The sequence below is a fragment of the Procambarus clarkii genome, chromosome 79 (assembly GCF_040958095.1).
Source record: "Procambarus clarkii isolate CNS0578487 chromosome 79, FALCON_Pclarkii_2.0, whole genome shotgun sequence".
NCBI classification, from domain to species: domain Eukaryota; kingdom Metazoa; phylum Arthropoda; class Malacostraca; order Decapoda; family Cambaridae; genus Procambarus; species Procambarus clarkii.
In genome coordinates, this window is record NC_091228.1 from 8874840 (window position 1) to 8893016 (window position 18177).

General features: G+C 37.5%; 1 long non-coding RNA gene across 1 annotated transcript; it reads right to left on the reverse strand.

The window, feature by feature from the left end:
- Nucleotides 1-2748: 2748 nt before the first annotated feature.
- On the reverse strand, nt 2749-7002 carry LOC138357668 (uncharacterized). The gene is made up of 3 exons (XR_011225097.1): nt 6907-7002; nt 5908-5985; nt 2749-2861 (listed from the first exon to the last, which is right to left on the reverse strand). It is a non-coding gene; the product is annotated as an uncharacterized lncRNA (long non-coding RNA).
- Between the last annotated feature and the right edge of the window lie 11175 nt (nt 7003-18177).

Consider the following 18177-nt stretch of genomic DNA (forward strand, 5'->3'; position numbering starts at 1 on the left):
AAAAATAATGGCATTTACTATTTTTAAAAGATTATTAGCAAATTTACAGAAATGGAGCATTCGGAAGACAAAACCGTGGTAGACATGGTTGGAACAAGTTAGGTGAGAGGGTGGTGGAGGCCAAAACCATAATCATAATCATCTGTATCAAACCTTATTACAGGTAAAACCAGTAGGCAGTCTACTGTATTTTATCAAACCGTTATTAGTATAATAGATCTCGTAATAATTTTGCAAAAATAATGGCGTTTACTATTTTTAAAAGATTATTAGCAAATTTACAGAAATGGTGCATTCGGAAGACAAAACCGTGGTAGACATGGTTGGAACAAGTTAGGTGAGAGGGTGGTGGAGGCCAAAACCATAATCATAATCATCTGTATCAAACCTTATTACAGGTAAAACCAGTAGGCAGTCTACTGTATTTTATCAAACCGTTATTAGTATAATAGATCTCGTAATAATTTTGCAAAAATAATGGCATTTACTATTTTTAAAAGATTATTAGCAAATTTACAGAAATGGTGCATTCGGAAGACAAAACCGTGGTAGACATGGTTGGAACAAGTTAGGTGAGAGGGTGGTGGAGGCCAAAACCATAATCATAATCATCTGTATCAAACCTTATTACAGGTAAAACCAGTAGGCAGTCTACTGTATTTTATCAAACCGTTATTAGTATAATAGATCTCGTAATAATTTTGCAAAAATAATGGCATTTACTATTTTTAAAAGATTATTAGCAAATTTACAGAAATGGTGCATTCGGAAGACAAAACCGTGGTAGACATGGTTGGAACAAGTTAGGTGAGAGGGTGGTGGAGGCCAAAACCATAATCATAATCATCTGTATCAAACCTTATTACAGGTAAAACCAGTAGGCAGTCTACTGTATTTTATCAAACCGTTATTAGTATAATAGATCTCGTAATAATTTTGCAAAAATAATGGCATTTACTATTTTTAAAAGATTATTAGCAAATTTACAGAAATGGTGCATTCGGAAGACAAAACCGTGGTAGACATGGTTGGAACAAGTTAGGTGAGAGGGTGGTGGAGGCCAAAACCATAATCATAATCATCTGTATCAAACCTTATTACAGGTAAAACAAGTAGGCAGTCTACTGTATTTTATCAAACCGTTATTAGTATAATAGATCTCGTAATAATTTTGCAAAAATAATGGCATTTACTATTTTTAAAAGATTATTAGCAAATTTACAGAAATGGTGCATTCGGAAGACAAAACCGTGGTAGACATGGTTGGAACAAGTTAGGTGAGAGGGTGGTGGAGGCCAAAACCATAATCATAATCATCTGTATCAAACCTTATTACAGGTAAAACCAGTAGGCAGTCTACTGTATTTTATCAAACCGTTATTAGTATAATAGATCTCGTAATAATTTTGCAAAAATAATGGCATTTACTATTTTTAAAAGATTATTAGCAAATTTACAGAAATGGTGCATTCGGAAGACAAAACCGTGGTAGACATGGTTGGAACAAGTTAGGTGAGAGGGTGGTGGAGGCCAAAACCATAATCATAATCATCTGTATCAAACCTTATTACAGGTAAAACCAGTAGGCAGTCTTCTGTATTTTATCAAACCGTTATTAGTATAATAGATCTCGTAATAATTTTGCAAAAATAATGGCATTTACTATTTTTAAAAGATTATTAGCAAATTTACAGAAATGGTGCATTCGGAAGACAAAACCGTGGTAGACATGGTTGGAACAAGTTAGGTGAGAGGGTGGTGGAGGCCAAAACCATAATCATAATCATCTGTATCAAACCTTATTACAGGTAAAACCAGTAGGCAGTCTACTGTATTTTATCAAACCGTTATTAGTATAATAGATCTCGTAATAATTTTGCAAAAATAATGGCATTTACTATTTTTAAAAGATTATTAGCAAATTTACAGAAATGGTGCATTCGGAAGACAAAACCGTGGTAGACATGGTTGGAACAAGTTAGGTGAGAGGGTGGTGGAGGCCAAAACCATAATCATAATCATCTGTATCAAACCTTATTACAGGTAAAACCAGTAGGCAGTCTACTGTATTTTATCAAACCGTTATTAGTATAATAGATCTCGTAATAATTTTGCAAAAATAATGGCATTTACTATTTTTAAAAGATTATTAGCAAATTTACAGAAATGGTGCATTCGGAAGACAAAACCGTGGTAGACATGGTTGGAACAAGTTAGGTGAGAGGGTGGTGGAGGCCAAAACCATAATCATAATCATCTGTATCAAACCTTATTACAGGTAAAACCAGTAGGCAGTCTACTGTATTTTATCAAACCGTTATTAGTATAATAGATCTCGTAATAATTTTGCAAAAATAATGGCATTTACTATTTTTAAAAGATTATTAGCAAATTTACAGAAATGGTGCATTCGGAAGACAAAACCAATTTTTCACTTTTGACAATTGAGCACCTGCTACATCCAGATTCTAGGGAGGAAAGGAAGGACGATCTTACTGGATCCCATAGGCTCTCCGAGGCACAAACCAGGCTTTTACATAACCCCCCCCCCTGCACCCGAGCTTTTTAAAATAGTAAATGCCATTATTTTTGCAAAATTATTACGAGATATATTATACTAATAACGGTAAATAAATAATAAATAGTAAATAAATCAAAATCAGTTACATTATTTTATCTTATTCATAGCATAAATGTTCTCGAAGATTACTAAAAAGAAATTGAATTAGACTACAGCAAATTGGCAAACTTTACCTTGTATCTGTTTCCTCCGAGTTTGTTTGGGGCGTTCTTCAACATATCAGCAATACTTGTCTCAACATCTCTTTCAGTTGCATTAGTGTGGGTGTTGATACAGGCTTCTGGAAATTTATAAGAATTAATTAATATATATAATTATAATTCACTTTGCTATTCCCCATTCCACAGTCCTCTCGTCCTTCCCACTTCCCTGTCCCCACATCATCCCCACTATTCCCACTTCCCTGTCCCATCGTCCTCCTTACCATTTTCCCCTCCCCTGTCCTTCTTCCTCCCCCACCATCTCCCATTCACCTGTCCCTTTGTCCTCCCCAGCATTCCCCTGTCCCCACCATCCCCAACTCCCCAGTCCCCTCGTCCTCCCCACCATTACCCTCTCCTCTGTCCCCTCGTCTTCCCCACCATACCCCCCTCTCGTCCTCCCCACCATTCCAAACTACCTCATCCGATGCATTCTATAATGGTCTGATGCTTCCATCAGAAAATTGGGAACATCAAATGATCTGATATTCCCATCACTGAAAAATAAGAACAGCTAAAAAAATGAAATGAAAAAAATAAAAAAATAAACTATACTCATGAAATGAACAGTATGGTAAACAACACAGCTCAATTTCAATGCAATGTCACACAAAATTATTAAATCGAAATGAAAATAAATTGAAATCTATGAAAATTCAAATTATCAATACAATCGGAAATATTGAAATAATATCACAACATAATATAGTGTGGGTTGCTCTTACGTGCAACAGACGGTGCTGTTTTTCAAAAAAGGCATGGTTTTACCTGTCACAAGTGTGGCATCTATACTTATACTCACGAAATGAACGGTATGGTAAACAACATAGCTCAATTGCAATGCAATGTCACAATAACATTTAATAACAATAATAACAATAACATTTAAATATACTTTAAGATATAATCTAGAAGAAAATAAGAACATTGAAACGGTTCATGAACTCGATTTCAATAAAGGACACTATGGGGAACTTTGAAAAACAGTTAATGAGTATAATTAGACAGACTTGTTGCTAGGCAGAGGAGTAAATAATGAGATATATGGCAAATTTTGCAAAATATACGGCACACAAACATTCATACCCAAACAAAGCAAAATGCTAGGTAAGAACAAAGCAGTTGGCCCGTAGGGGAAAGGAGATACCCACAAGACTGGAATACAAGTCATTAACAAGCACACAAGTACTACACTACACAACAACCGCACTACTACCAGAACTGGACGAATCACTACCAAAACAACACATTGCACATCACTACCAAAACAACACAACACAACACAAGCATTGGCAAAGAATTATAGACCAGTTGCACTAACATCCCACATAATAAAATTATTTGAGAGTGATCAGGAGTCAGATTACTAGTTTTATAGAGACCAATGACCTCCACAATCCAGGCCAACAAGGATTTAGAGCAGTTTCTATGATCGAGCCACTGAGATCTATAAAGAATTCTGATCAAGAAAGAGATCTAGGGGTGGTTTTAGATAGAAAACTATAACCTGAGGATCATATTAAGAACATTCTGCGAGGGGCCTATGCTACACTTTTTAAATTTAGAATTGCTTTTAAATACATAGGTCAAAAAGTTTTAAAAGTTTTAAAAGTTTTTTAAACCTCTCGTGTATCATGAGTGTGTTAAAGCATCAGATGGTGCATTCAGATGATGAATATTACCTAGTTCCTTCATCTGGGAAGAATGAACACATATTGGTGCATTCGGTGAATAAAACTAACTACTGTAGCTTAATTGATCAACAGACTGTATATCATATGCAGACTGTATGTGGATCTGCGGGCCACTCCAAACAACACCCTGGTGGACCAAGCTCCACCAGGGCTAAAGCACAAAGTGATATAGATGTGATAGAGAAACTAGGTCAAATGGAGGAGTAGGTCTGTATATTAAACAGCACCTGACGTGCACAGAGCTACTAAACTCAATGTGGTGGTAGAGTTGTGGGGGGGGGGGAAACATTGCAGAAAAAAACAAAAATACAATTTGGTCAACAAAACAGCATTGTTTAAAATAGAAGACATGGGTTGTCATTTTGGGGGTAAGGTAGGTTACATTGAGTTAATTAGTTAGTACTTAGTTTTTATCTTAAACTGGTTGGGAGAGGTACAGTGTTGCTGTGCTGGTGAAAGAACACCTAAAGGTAAATTAAATAATGATTGCGAATCCACAAGAAGTTGACATAATATCGCTAGAGATCTGCAATCAGGATGATAAACTTTCCTTAAAGAATTTGACAAACACTTGCTGATAGGACATGAAGTAAATGAAATGTATGTCAAGTTTTGTGAAATATATGATAAAAGCACAACAAAATTTGTACCAAAGGAGAGATGCAGAACTAGGAAAAGGGGTTTGTTCAACAGAAATTGCGAGAGGGCCTGAGACCCAAACACACACAAATGGAATCAATATATAGCAAGAGGCCAAACCCCCAAACATGCAAGCGATGCAAAGATGCGAGAAACAGCAGCAGCATTAAGGAGAGGGACTTAAGGACCATAAATAAAGTGTGAAAATAAACTCGAGTAAATTTTTTTAACTACTCTCGACAGTGAAGAAAAACAAATATTCAGACGATTTGTGTTAGAATCATTAATCTTACACTTTCGGTCATATTCAACAACACAAATACATACACACACATTCCTGTTGCTGTAGCAAGTGAAGAATTACACACACAGATCACAATAACGTGATGCATCAAATGAACAAATCCACAAGGGCCGTGACGAGGATTCGAACCTGCGTCCGGGAGCATCCCAGACACTGCCTTAATCGACTGAGCTACAACAGGGTAAAAGGGTTGAAACCGAAGTTCTACTGAACTTACTGGATCCCATAGCCTCTCCGAGGCACAAACCAGGCTTTTACACAACCCCCCCCCCCTGCACCCGAGCTATGTCAACAGGCCGTTCTCCCTCTTCGCCCTTCCGAATGCACCATATCAGTAAATTTTTTAATAATCTTTTAAAAATAGTAAATGCCACTATTTTTGCAAAATTATTACGAGATCTATTATTCTATAGAATAATGCATATAAATGCATATATGCATATAAATACAAAACATAAATACAAAACAAGTAAATGTAAATAATTTTACCTTGCACCTAGATCCACCAAGCCTGTATGGCGCGCGTTTCAGTACTTCGGAAATCTAGAACTATCTTGAATCTCTAATCTGCAATGAAACAATACATATTATTGCACTTACCAAAACATGGATGAATGTAGAAAATACAGAACTATTAGCTGAATATCAAATAAATGGATTTAATCTATTTCACACAGATAGATATATTACACCGTGTATATTAGGTAATACCTAACATACACGCCTCCACACACACTACATTTGAAATGTAGTCTCAAAAAGACTACATTTCAACAGCAAAGATTACTCCATAAAAAAATAATTAAATTATTGACCAACATGAGAGAGGGTTAGCCAACATGAGAGGGTTGTGTTGATTGCCTGAAAATATTTAAATTGTGTAATGTATTGAATGGCATTTTTCAAGTTACAACATTTTTTAAATTACTGAACTAGGTTCTAGGCTTTGCTAGGCTTAATTCAATTATTACAGATAAGCCTAACCTAGCCTAGAACCCAGTGGGTTTTCTTCCTATTGGGGAGTGTTGTACATGCCTCGCCTCCACATACACACTAGCACAGCCAGGCCTCGCCTCCACATACACACTAGCACAGCCAGGCCTCGCCTCCACATACACACTAGCACAGCCAGGCCTCGCCTCCACATACACCAGCACTGCCAGGCCTCGCCTCCACATACACCAGCACTGCCAGGCCTCGCCTCCACATACACACTAGCACAGCCAGGCCTCGCCTCCACATACACACTAGCACAGCCAGGCCTCGCCTCCACATACACCAGCACTGCCAGGCCTCGCCTCGCCTCCACATACACCAGCACTGCCAGGCCTCGCCTCCACATTTAAACCAACCAAGCCCACAAATACGTTAACATGGACCAGCATTACACCGTCTAACATACTCTGTCAGATGTAACAACTAAATTTGTGAATTCAAGACCAAATCTATTGTATAACACAGTGTTAGTACGAGAAAAACATTACTTACATTCGAAGCCGTGTTTTAAAATGGCGGCGGTCTTGTACTGACGCTCCAAACTGTGTGTTCGTTTGCGTATGATGAACGTGTGACAATTTACTACAACAATTATTTAATTATTCTTATTCTTTATTTTAATATTTTTAGGGTACATGAAATTTCAAACTTATTTGCACACAATAATATAATTGCATTGTCATAACCTTTATATATTACGGAAAATACGATGACATGAACGAAGTCAAAGTGAAGTTGAAGTCAAAGTCATTCGCCGAACGTATTAGTCATTTTTTTTCTCCCAAACGATAGGGGTAACAAATCCACAGAGAATATAAGTGTACAGTAAAGTCAATTTTATTCAGGAAAGTACATACATAGTTGATTTACAAACATAATGTTGGATTTATAGATAGAGCTAGTGCATACAATACCTAAAGCCACTATAGTAGGCATATAGCATTTCAGGCAACCGGGCAGTATATATGGACCCCTTACTCAAATCTCTGAATATGTTAGATATTAAGTCCCTGCACATACTCTCATGTGTATTTTATATATATAAAACGCTGCACTGTAATGTCAATCCTGACCTTAAAAGCTTCCTAGAAGGTTGTAACAGATCCCATGAGCACCACACCAGAAACAAATACCTATTTGATATTCCAAGAGTACGACTTAGTCAAACTAGAAATGCTTTACAAATCAAGAGACCTCGAATGTGGAATGACCTTCCCAATTATGTTAAAAACTGTACCTCTCCCAACCAGTTTAAGATAAATAAAGATAAATTTATAAGTTAAGAAAAATTCCACAAATCAACAACCCTGTTACTGACCCTGTATTTACCCAAGTCTTTCCTAAATCTAAACTTATCCAATTTATACCCATTGTTTCGTGTTCTATCTTGTGTTGACAATTTTAATACCCTATTAATATCCCCTTTGTTATATCTATTCAGGAAATTGTGGTTGATCTCGAACCCATTGATAATGTGACGACTTATACAGAATTTTGTAACTATATCATCAAGATTGTAACCAGCTTAGCTAAATGTAGTGTGGGGTTCAGTCCCTAAGCCCATATATGTGCCTCTCTAACCATTTAGGTTACAGGGCAAAAACATAAAAACAAAGGTAACTGCAGAAGGCCTATTGGCCCATACCAGGCAGCTCCTATCTATAACAGATAAACACTAAGTACTACCTAATTAACTCAATGTAACCTACCAACCTAACCCCCTATCCACCTAACCTATCCACCGCTGCCCACTGGATGGGGGGCGGTGTGCAGGACAAACATATAAATTTTGATACTAGCTCTCCACATATGTCAGTTGCTTAACACTTTAGTGCGCGCGGCGTTCTGGGCGCTCAAGCGTAAACACAAAAAAGTTTATAATCTTTTAACGCTCCTAACCTCAATTCTCAAGCTACGTTTTTCATTTTGGTATCAATGCGTTGGCAATAAAATTCTCTACAAGATCATATGCATAAAATGTCACCGAAGCATTTGGTATCCCACCACGAAGTAAATAAACACGAAGATGACTCGCCGTGACACCCAAACAGGAAGTAAATGTTCATACTCTTTCGTTTGTTGCCAGCCTCACAGTCATCCTACAGCGCTCATTTTGATATCACTGAACTCGCAATAAAATTCCCCACCCAGACATATGCCTATCAATGTCTAATTATGGTATCGGGTGACCCGCACGAGTGTGGGAACTGGGTGAAGCGTTAGCCGTGATTTCAGCAGGGACGACACTGTTGGGATGCAGTGCTTTGAATGTTTATACTTATTTAACTCTCCTGACATTATTTCTGAAGCTACGTATTTCATTTTTATAGCAATGTGTTCGCAATAGAAAGTTCTATAAGAACATGGGTAGAGTTGGCCAACACAGCGTCAAATAAATTTGCGGCGAATAAAATCTTACGCGTGTTTGTACCCGTGAGCGTCAAAAGTTTTTACTTTGCTCATGTTTTTCAAGTTTATACTTGTTTCACACCGTTTTTTTTTGTATAGTGTTCGGAATAAAATTCCCTACACAGACATATGCATATCAAATACAATTCCTTGGAATTCACAGCTGTAGAGATGACGGAAAACACACAACCGGAACCCGCTCTTGACACTCCAACTCAAACCCAAAACACCCACAAAAAAAGTTTCTCTTGTTTCATGTATACTTACTTTAGTTTTCGTGCTACAGTTCTCATTTAGGTATCAAAATATTCCTAAGAAAATAGACTACAATACTGAAACAATCTAAGACAATTATGTGTACTTACCAAAGCAAAGACGATTGTAGTAAAATAAGTTGAGCATTTTATCTCCACTCCACCTCCTTCAGGTACTGATTCCTGAAGTTGCTCAACAGATGTTCCTAGGTGGAGTGAAGCTGATGTAGGTGGTTATTTCTTGTCCACCCAATACACCCTTTTCCTGTGATAAGTGGTGTAACAAGGTATGACGCAAAGTGGAACATCGCATGTCTTGCACGCTATACCAGTTTCCTTCCTGATACCCGACTTTGAACACACTTCACACCTGCGACGTTTGGGGATTTTTACCAGCTCATGTTTCAATTTATAGTTCAGGCGAGTCTCTGCTATAACAACACGTCGCTGTTGTCTCTTGGTTGGCAATAAACTACTGTCTGAATCGTCGCTCTCACTATTGTTTTCAAACACTAATGTGGAATATGAATTATCTTCATCAGATTCAGCTTCAGCACTAGGTGTAGACGTGAAGAGAGGGCGCCTCACACCCGACGGGCCAGGTGTTGACGGGTCAGCAGCAGGATACACAGGACCAGTGTCATGATTTATGTCTGGAGCATGAACTAGATGTGGAGATGGTGTAGTTGTTGCAGGCCACTCTGCCTTGTCAAATTTCAATAAAGACCAAATAGCAACTTCATGGAACTAGAGCAGAGTTAGTTTCCTTCGATCATCTGTGTTGGCCTTGTACAATGCATGTACAATGCATTGAGTAAAGACCAAATAGCAACTTCATGGAACTAGAGCAGAGTTAGTTTCCTTCGATCATCTGTGTTGGCCTTGTACAATGCAACCACAAGTTGACATTGAATGTGAATTAACAATGAGACAAGTAAGATTTATACTAATACATTTATACTAACTCTGTTGAGCGTTGACCATTTATACATCAAATCTGTTGATGTGAGCACTTTAGTTTAGTCTGCCGTTTAAAGAAAAAAAGAGCATATCAATGGTATATCACAGAAAACGAATTTATCATAAACTCATGTATTTGTCTTATCATATTGAACTGCATTCATATTTTTAATATATAACAATATGAATATACAAATTTCTGTAAATCCCCTACCTTGTTGGAATCTGTGGAAATGAATGAGCAAATGTGCTGGCTGAAGGCGCTGAAGGAAACCACATTGGTTTCATTTTGGATACAAATGTCCATGGAGATTCAAAATGGAAACTAATTATATAGTTGAACCTGCAGAGACGAGTTTAAGAATCTGTGTTGAGAGTGATGGACACAGCCTTCACAATTATACTTCAGAGAATGTAAACATCTAAGAGTCATTAGAAATATGTGTAGAATAATAAACCCTACATTGTTTGAGTTAGGGAAAACACCATTTGTGATATATAGATACTATAGCTGTTCCTAAAGATTCACCCTTTTTTGCACCAGCAAGATAACATATAAGATTTTAAGAGTTGACGAATGTTAATATTCTTGTTTGATAAACTGTGAACTTGAGACATAGTTAATAAGAACATATTAACACAACAAAATGTTTTCATAATCTTTAACACCACTTTCCAGCAACTTATATAATTTATATAAATTATTTTAGAGAATAATACATAAATTATATATTTAAACATGATATAGTGTTTAGTGGAATGTATAAGGAGTCAAATTGTGTTAAAAAGAGCAATTTTTAGAAAATTTGGAAAAATACTTTTTTCTGTTCAAATTATAACTAAATGGATTTTAAAGGTTTCACTCAGCCAATATATATCATTCACAATTTATTAATGAATTTTACAAAAAAACACCATAAATTTTATATTTAAACATGTAAAAACTATTTGTTTTACATTTGGAAGAAAATAATTGTAGAAAAACAATTTATAATTAAACCTTTGTGTTTGGATTTTTTGAGTAAAAGTTTCTCAAAGGCTTTCCTGCACCATTCTCAATGCAAATCATTCCCACACCTATGGCAAGAGATAGGCGAACGTTGTGTAGATGATTTGTGTTTGCTGGGTAGTTAATAAGAACACGGTAATATAAGACAACAAAACGTTTTCAGATTCGTTCTCACCACTTTCCAGCAACTTTTAAAATTTATATAAATTATCTTAGGGAATAATACATAAATTATATATTTAAACATGATATTAGTGTTTAGTGGAATGCATAAGGAGTCAAATTGTGTTAAAAAGAGCGATTTTTAGAAAATTTGGAAAACTACTTTTTTCTGTTCATATTATAACTAAATGGATTTTAAAGGTTTCACTCAGCCAATATATATCATTCACAATTTATTAATGAATTTTACAAAAAAACACCATAAATTTTATATTTAAACATGTAAAAACTATTTGTTTTACATTTGGAAGAAAATAATTGTAGAAAAACAATTTATAATTAAACCTTTGTGTTTGGATTTTTTGAGTAAAAGTTTCTCAAAGGCTCTCCTGCACCATTCTCAATGCAAATCATTCCCACACCTATGGGAAGAGATAGGCGAACGTTGTGTAGATGATTTGTGTTTGCTGGGTAGGCAGTCTACTGTATTTTATCAAACCCTTATTAGAATAATAGATCTCGTAATAATTTTGCAAAAATAGTGGCATTTACTATTTTTAAAAGATTATTAAAAAATTTACTGATATGGTGCATTCGGAAGACAAACCCAATTTTTCACTTTTGACAATTGAGCACCTTCTACATCCAGATTCTAGGGAGGAAGGAAGGACAATCTTACTGGATCCCATAGCCTCTCCGAGGCACAAACCAGGCTTTTACACAACCCCCCCCCCCCCTGCACCCGAGCTTTTTAAAATAGTAAATGCCACTATTTTTGCAAAATTATTACGAGATCTATTATTCTATAGAATAATGCATATAAATGCATATATGCATATAAATACAAAAGTAAATGTAAATAATTTTACCTTGCACCTAGATCCACCAAGCCTGTATGGCGCGCGTTTCAGTACTTCGGAAATCTAGAACTATCTTGAATCTCTAATCTGCAATGAAACAATACATATTATTGCACTTACCAAAACATGGATGAATGTAGAAAATACAGAACTATTAGCTGAATATCAAATAAATGGATTTAATCTATTTCACACAGATAGATATATTAGATATTATATTATATTCCTTTCCTCCCTAGAATCTGGATGTAGCAGGTGCTCAATTGTCAAAAGTGAAAAATTTGGTTTATTTAACATACACGCCATAGACCGGCTTGGGAAAAAAAGTTCGTAAAACCCAGGGGCCATAGACCGGCTTGGGAAAAAAAGTTCGTAAAACCCAGGGGCCATAGACCGGCTATGAAAGAAAATTTGAGAAAACCCTGGGGCCATAGAACGGCTATTTAATCCCCTGGAACGGATAATCATCTGTATCAAACCTTATTACAGGTAAAACCAGTAGGCAGTCTACTGTATTTTATCAAACTCTTATTAGAATAATAGATCTCGTAATAATTTTGCAAAAATAGTGGCATTTACTATTTTTAAAAGATTATTAGAAAAATTACAGATATGGTGCATTCGGAAGACAAAACCAATTTTTCACTTTTGACAATTTAGCACCTGCTACATCCAGATTCTAGGGAGGAAAGGAAGGACGATCTTACTGGATCCCATAGCCTCTCCGAGGCACAAACCAGGCTTTTACACAACCCCCCCCCCCTGCACCCGAGCTTTTTAAAATAGTAAATGCCACTATTTTTGCAAAATTATTACGAGATCTATTATTCTAATAAGAGTTTGATAAAATACAAACACTGGGGCCATAGAACGGCTATTTAATCCCCTTGAACGGACCTGTGCATGGGCCACTGAGGCATCGAAAAAAAACATAGACCGGCTTGGGAAAAAAGCAAAATAGCCGGTCTATGGCCCGGCTGATGGCTGTGCATGGATGGCTAATGGCTGTTAGTTATGGAGCTAGGTTAGACTATGTATGTTTAAATCATTGATTTAAACAGAGCCAGTGTTCAGTCAAATAACTGAATTTATCAAATCTTATCCTTGTATAATATACAAGCTGATGTGAGATCCCTGTCTACAGGTGGACTGGAACTATTATCCAGTAGGCAGTCTACTGTATTTTATCAAACCCTTATTAGTATAATAGATCTCGTAATAATTTTGCAAAAATAATGGCATTTACTATTTTTAAAAGATTATTAAAAAATTTACAGATATGGTGCATTCGGAAGACAAACCCAATTTTTCACTTTTGACAATTGAGCACCTGCTACATCCAGATTCTAGGGAGGAAAGGAAGGACGATCTTACTGGATCCCATAGCCTCTCCGAGGCACAAACCAGGCTTTTACACAACCCCCCCCCCCCTGCACCCGAGCTTTTTAAAATAGTAAATGCCACTATTTTTGCAAAATTATTACGAGATCTATTATTCTAATAAGAGTTTGATAAAATACAAACCCTGGGGCCATAGAACGGCTATTTAATCCCCTTGAACGGACCTGTGCATGGGCCACTGAGGCATGGAAAAAAAACATAGACCGGCTTGGGAAAAAAGCAAAATAGCCGGTCTATGGCCCGGCTGATGGCTGTGCATGGATGGCTAATGGCTGTTAGTTATGGAGCTAGGTTAGACTATGTATGTTTAAATCTCTGATTTAAACAGAGCCGGCTAATGGCTGTTAGTTATGGAGCTAGGTTAGACTATAGGCTAGGCTAGGTTAGAGCCAGTGTTCAGTCAAATAACTGAATTTATCAAATCTTATCCTTGTATAATATACAAGCTGATGTGAGATCCCTGTCTACAGGTGGACTGGAACTTCTATCAACTAATCCATACATCAAACCTGTCCCTTACAGCCCACAATCTATCATTAGGAAAACCATGTGAGAAATCTTTAAGGAATTCTGATAAAGAAAGAGATCTAGGGGTGGTTCTATATAGAAAACTATCACCTGAGGACCACATAAAGAACATTGTGTGAGGAGCCTATGCCATGCATTCCAACTTCAACAGCATGTTGTGGGGTGCCGATATTGTGTGCCATCACATGTAAACCAACCAAGCCCACAAATACGTCAACATGGACCAGCATTACACCGTCTAACATACTCTGTCAGATGTAACAACTAAATTTGTGAATTCAAGACCTAATCTATTGCATAACACAGTGTTAGTACGAGAAAAACATTACTTACATTCGAAGCCGTGTTTTAAAATGGCGCGGACCTTGGTCTACTGACGCTCCACACTGTGTGTTCGTTTGCGTATGATGAACGTGTGACAATTTACTACAACAATTATTTAATTATTCTTATTCTTTATTTTACTATTTTTAGGGTACATGAAATTTCCAACTTATTTGCACACAATAATATAATTGCATTGTCATAACCTTTATATATTACGGAAAATACGATGACATGAACGAAGTCAAAGTGAAGTTGAAGTCAAAGTCATTCGCCGAACGTATTAGTCATTTTTTTTCTCCCAAACGATAGGGGATAACAAATCCACAGAGCATATAAGTGTAGAGTAAAGTCAATTTTATTCAGGAAAGTACATACATAGTTGATTTACAAACATAATGTTGGATTTATAGATAGAGCTAGTGCATACAATACCTAAAGCCAATATAGTAGACATATAGCATTTCAGGCAACCGGGCAGTATATATGGACCCCTTACTCAAATATCTGAATATGTTAGATATTAAGTCCCTGCACATACTCTCATGTGTATTTTATATATATAAAACGCTGCACTGTAATGTCAATCCTGACCCTAAAAGCTTCCTAGAAGGTTGTAACAGATCCCATGAGCACCACACCAGAAACAAATACCTATAGGTGTGTACTGGTGCCTTATAGTGTGTACTCGTACCTTATGGTGTGTACTGGGGCCTTATGGTGTATACTGGTGCTTTATGGTGTGTACTGGTGCCTTATGGTGTGTTCTAGTGCCTTATGGTGCGTACTGGTGCCGTATGGAGTGTACTGGTGCCTTATGGTGTGTACTGGTGCATTATTGTGTGTACTGGTGCCTTATTGTGTACTGGTGCCTTATGGTGTGTACTGGTGCATTATGGTGTGTACTGGTGCATTATGGTGTGTACTGGTGCATTATGGTGTGTACTGGTGCATTATGGTGTGTACTGGTGCATTATGGTGTGTACTGGTGCCTTATGGTGTGTGTTCTGGTGCCTTATGGTGTGTACTGGTGCCATATGATGTGTACTGGTGCATTATGGTGTGTACTGGTGCCTTATGGTGTGTACTGGTGCATTATGGCATGTACTGGTGCCTTATAGTGTGTACTGGTGCATTATGGTGTGTACTGGTGCCTTATGGTGTGTACTTGTACCTTATTGTGTATACTGGTGCCTTATGGTGTGTACTGGTTCCTTATGGTGTGTACTGGGGCTTTATTGTGTGTACTGGTGCTTTATGGTGTGTACTGGTGCCTTATGGTGTGTTCTGGTGCCGTATGGTGCGTACTGGTGCCTTATGGTGTGTACTGGTGTCTTATGGTGTGTACTGGTGCCTTATGGTGTGTACTGGTGCCTTATAGTGTGTACTGGTGCTTTATGGTGTGTACTGGTGCCTTATGGTGTGTACTGGTGCCTTATGGTGTGTAATGGTGCCTTATGGTGTGTACTGGTGCCTTATGGTATATACTGGTGCCTTATAGTGTGTACTGGTTCCTTATGGTGTGTACTGGTGCCTTATGGTGTGTACTGGTGCCGTATGGTGTGTACTGGTGCCTTATGGTGTGTACTGGTGCCTTATGGTGTGTACTGGTGCCTTATGGTGTGTTCTGGTGCCTTATGGTGTGTGTTCTGGTGCCTTATGGCGTGTACTGGTGCCTTATAGTGTGTACTGGTACCTTATTGTGTGTACTGGTGCATTATGGTGTGTATAATGCACACTTTAGTGCGCGCGGCACTAGCTGGAAAAACAAGCGGGTTGTGCTCAAGCGTAAACACAAAAAAGTTTATAATCTTTTCACGCTGCTAACCTCAATTCTCGAGCTACGTTTTTCATTTTGGTATCAATGCGTTGGCAATAAAATTCTCTACAAGATCATATGCATAAAATGTCACCGAAGCATTTGGTATCCCACCACGAAGTAAATAAACACGAAGATGACTCGCCGTGACACCCAAACAGGAAGTAAATGTTCATACTCTTTCGTTTGTTGCCAGCCTCACAGTCATCCTACAGCGCTCATTTTGATATCACTGAACTCACAATAAAATTCCCAACCCAGACATATGCCTATCAATGTCTAATTATGGTATCGGGTGACCCGCACGAGTGTGGGAACTGGGCGAAGCATTAGCCGTGATTTTAGCAGGGACGACACTGGTGTGATGCAGGGCTTTGAATGTTTATACTTATTTCACTGTCCTGACATTATTTCTGGAGCTACGTATTTCATTTTTATAGCAATGTGTTCGCAATAGAAAGTTCTATAAGAACATGGGTAGAGTTGGCCAACACAGCGTCAAATAAATTTGCGGCGAATAAAATCTTACGCGTGTTTGTACCCGTGAGCGTCAAAAGTTTTTACTTTGCTCATGTTTTTCAAGTTTATACTTGTTTCACACCGTTTTTTTTTGTATAGTGTTCGGAATAAAATTCCCTACACAGACATATGCATATCAAATACAATTCCTTGGAATTCACAGCTGTAGAGATGACGGAAAACACACAACCGGAACCCGCTCTTGACACTCCAACTCACACCCGCAACACCCACAAAAAAAGTTTCTCTTGTTTCATGTATACTTACTTTAGTTTTCGTGCTACAGTTCTCATTTAGGTATCAAAATATTCCTAAGAAAATAGACTACAATACTGAAACAATCTAAGACAATTATGTGTACTTACCAAAGCAAAGACGATTGTAGTAAAATAAGTTGAGCATTTTATCTCCACTCCACCTCCTTCAGGTACTGATTCCTGAAGTTGCTCAACAGATGTTCCTAGGTGGAGTGAAGCTGGTGTAGGTGGTTATTTCTTGTCCACCCAATACACCCTTTTCCTGTGATAAGTGGTGTAACAAGGTATGACGCAAAGTGGAACATCGCATGTCTTGCACGCTATACCAGTTTCCTTCCTGATACCCGACTTTGAACACACTTCACACCTGCGACGTTTGGGGATTTTTACCAGCTCATGTTTCAATTTATAGTTCAGGCGAGTCTCTGCTATAACAACACGTCGCTGTTGTCTCTGGGTTGGCAATAAACTACTGTCTGAATCGTCGCTCTCACTATTGTTTTCAAACACTAATGTGGAATATGAATTATCTTCATCAGATTCAGCTTCAGCACTAGGTGTAGACGTGAAGAGAGGGCGCCTCACACCCGACGGGCCAGGTGTTGACGGGTCAGCAGCAGGATACACAGGACCAGTGTCATGATTTATGTCTGGAGCATGAACTAGATGTGGAGATGGTGTAGTTGTTGCAGGCTACTCTGCCTTGTCAAATTTCAATAAAGACCAAATAGCAACTTCATGGAACTAGAGCAGAGTTAGTTTCCTTCGATCATCTGTGTTGGCCTTGTACAATGCATGTACAATGCATTGAGTAAAGACCAAATAGCAACTTCATGGAACTAGAGCAGAGTTAGTTTCCTTCGATCATCTGTGTTGGCCTTGTACAATGCAACCACAAGTTGACATTGAATGTGAATTAACAATGAGACAAGTAAGATTTATACTAATACATTTATACTAACTCTGTTGAGCGTTGACCATTTATACATCAAATCTGTTGATGTGAGCACTTTAGTTTAGTCTGCCGTTTAAAGAAAAAAAGAGCATATCAATGGTATATCACAGAAAACGAATTTATCATAAACTCATGTATTTGTCTTATCATATTGAACTGCATTCATATTTTTAATATATAACAATATGAATATACAAATTTCTGAAAATCCCCTACCTTGTTGGAATCTGTGGAAATGAATGAGCAAATGTGCTGGCTGAAGGCGCTGAAGGAAACCACATTGGTTTCATTTTGGATACAAATGTC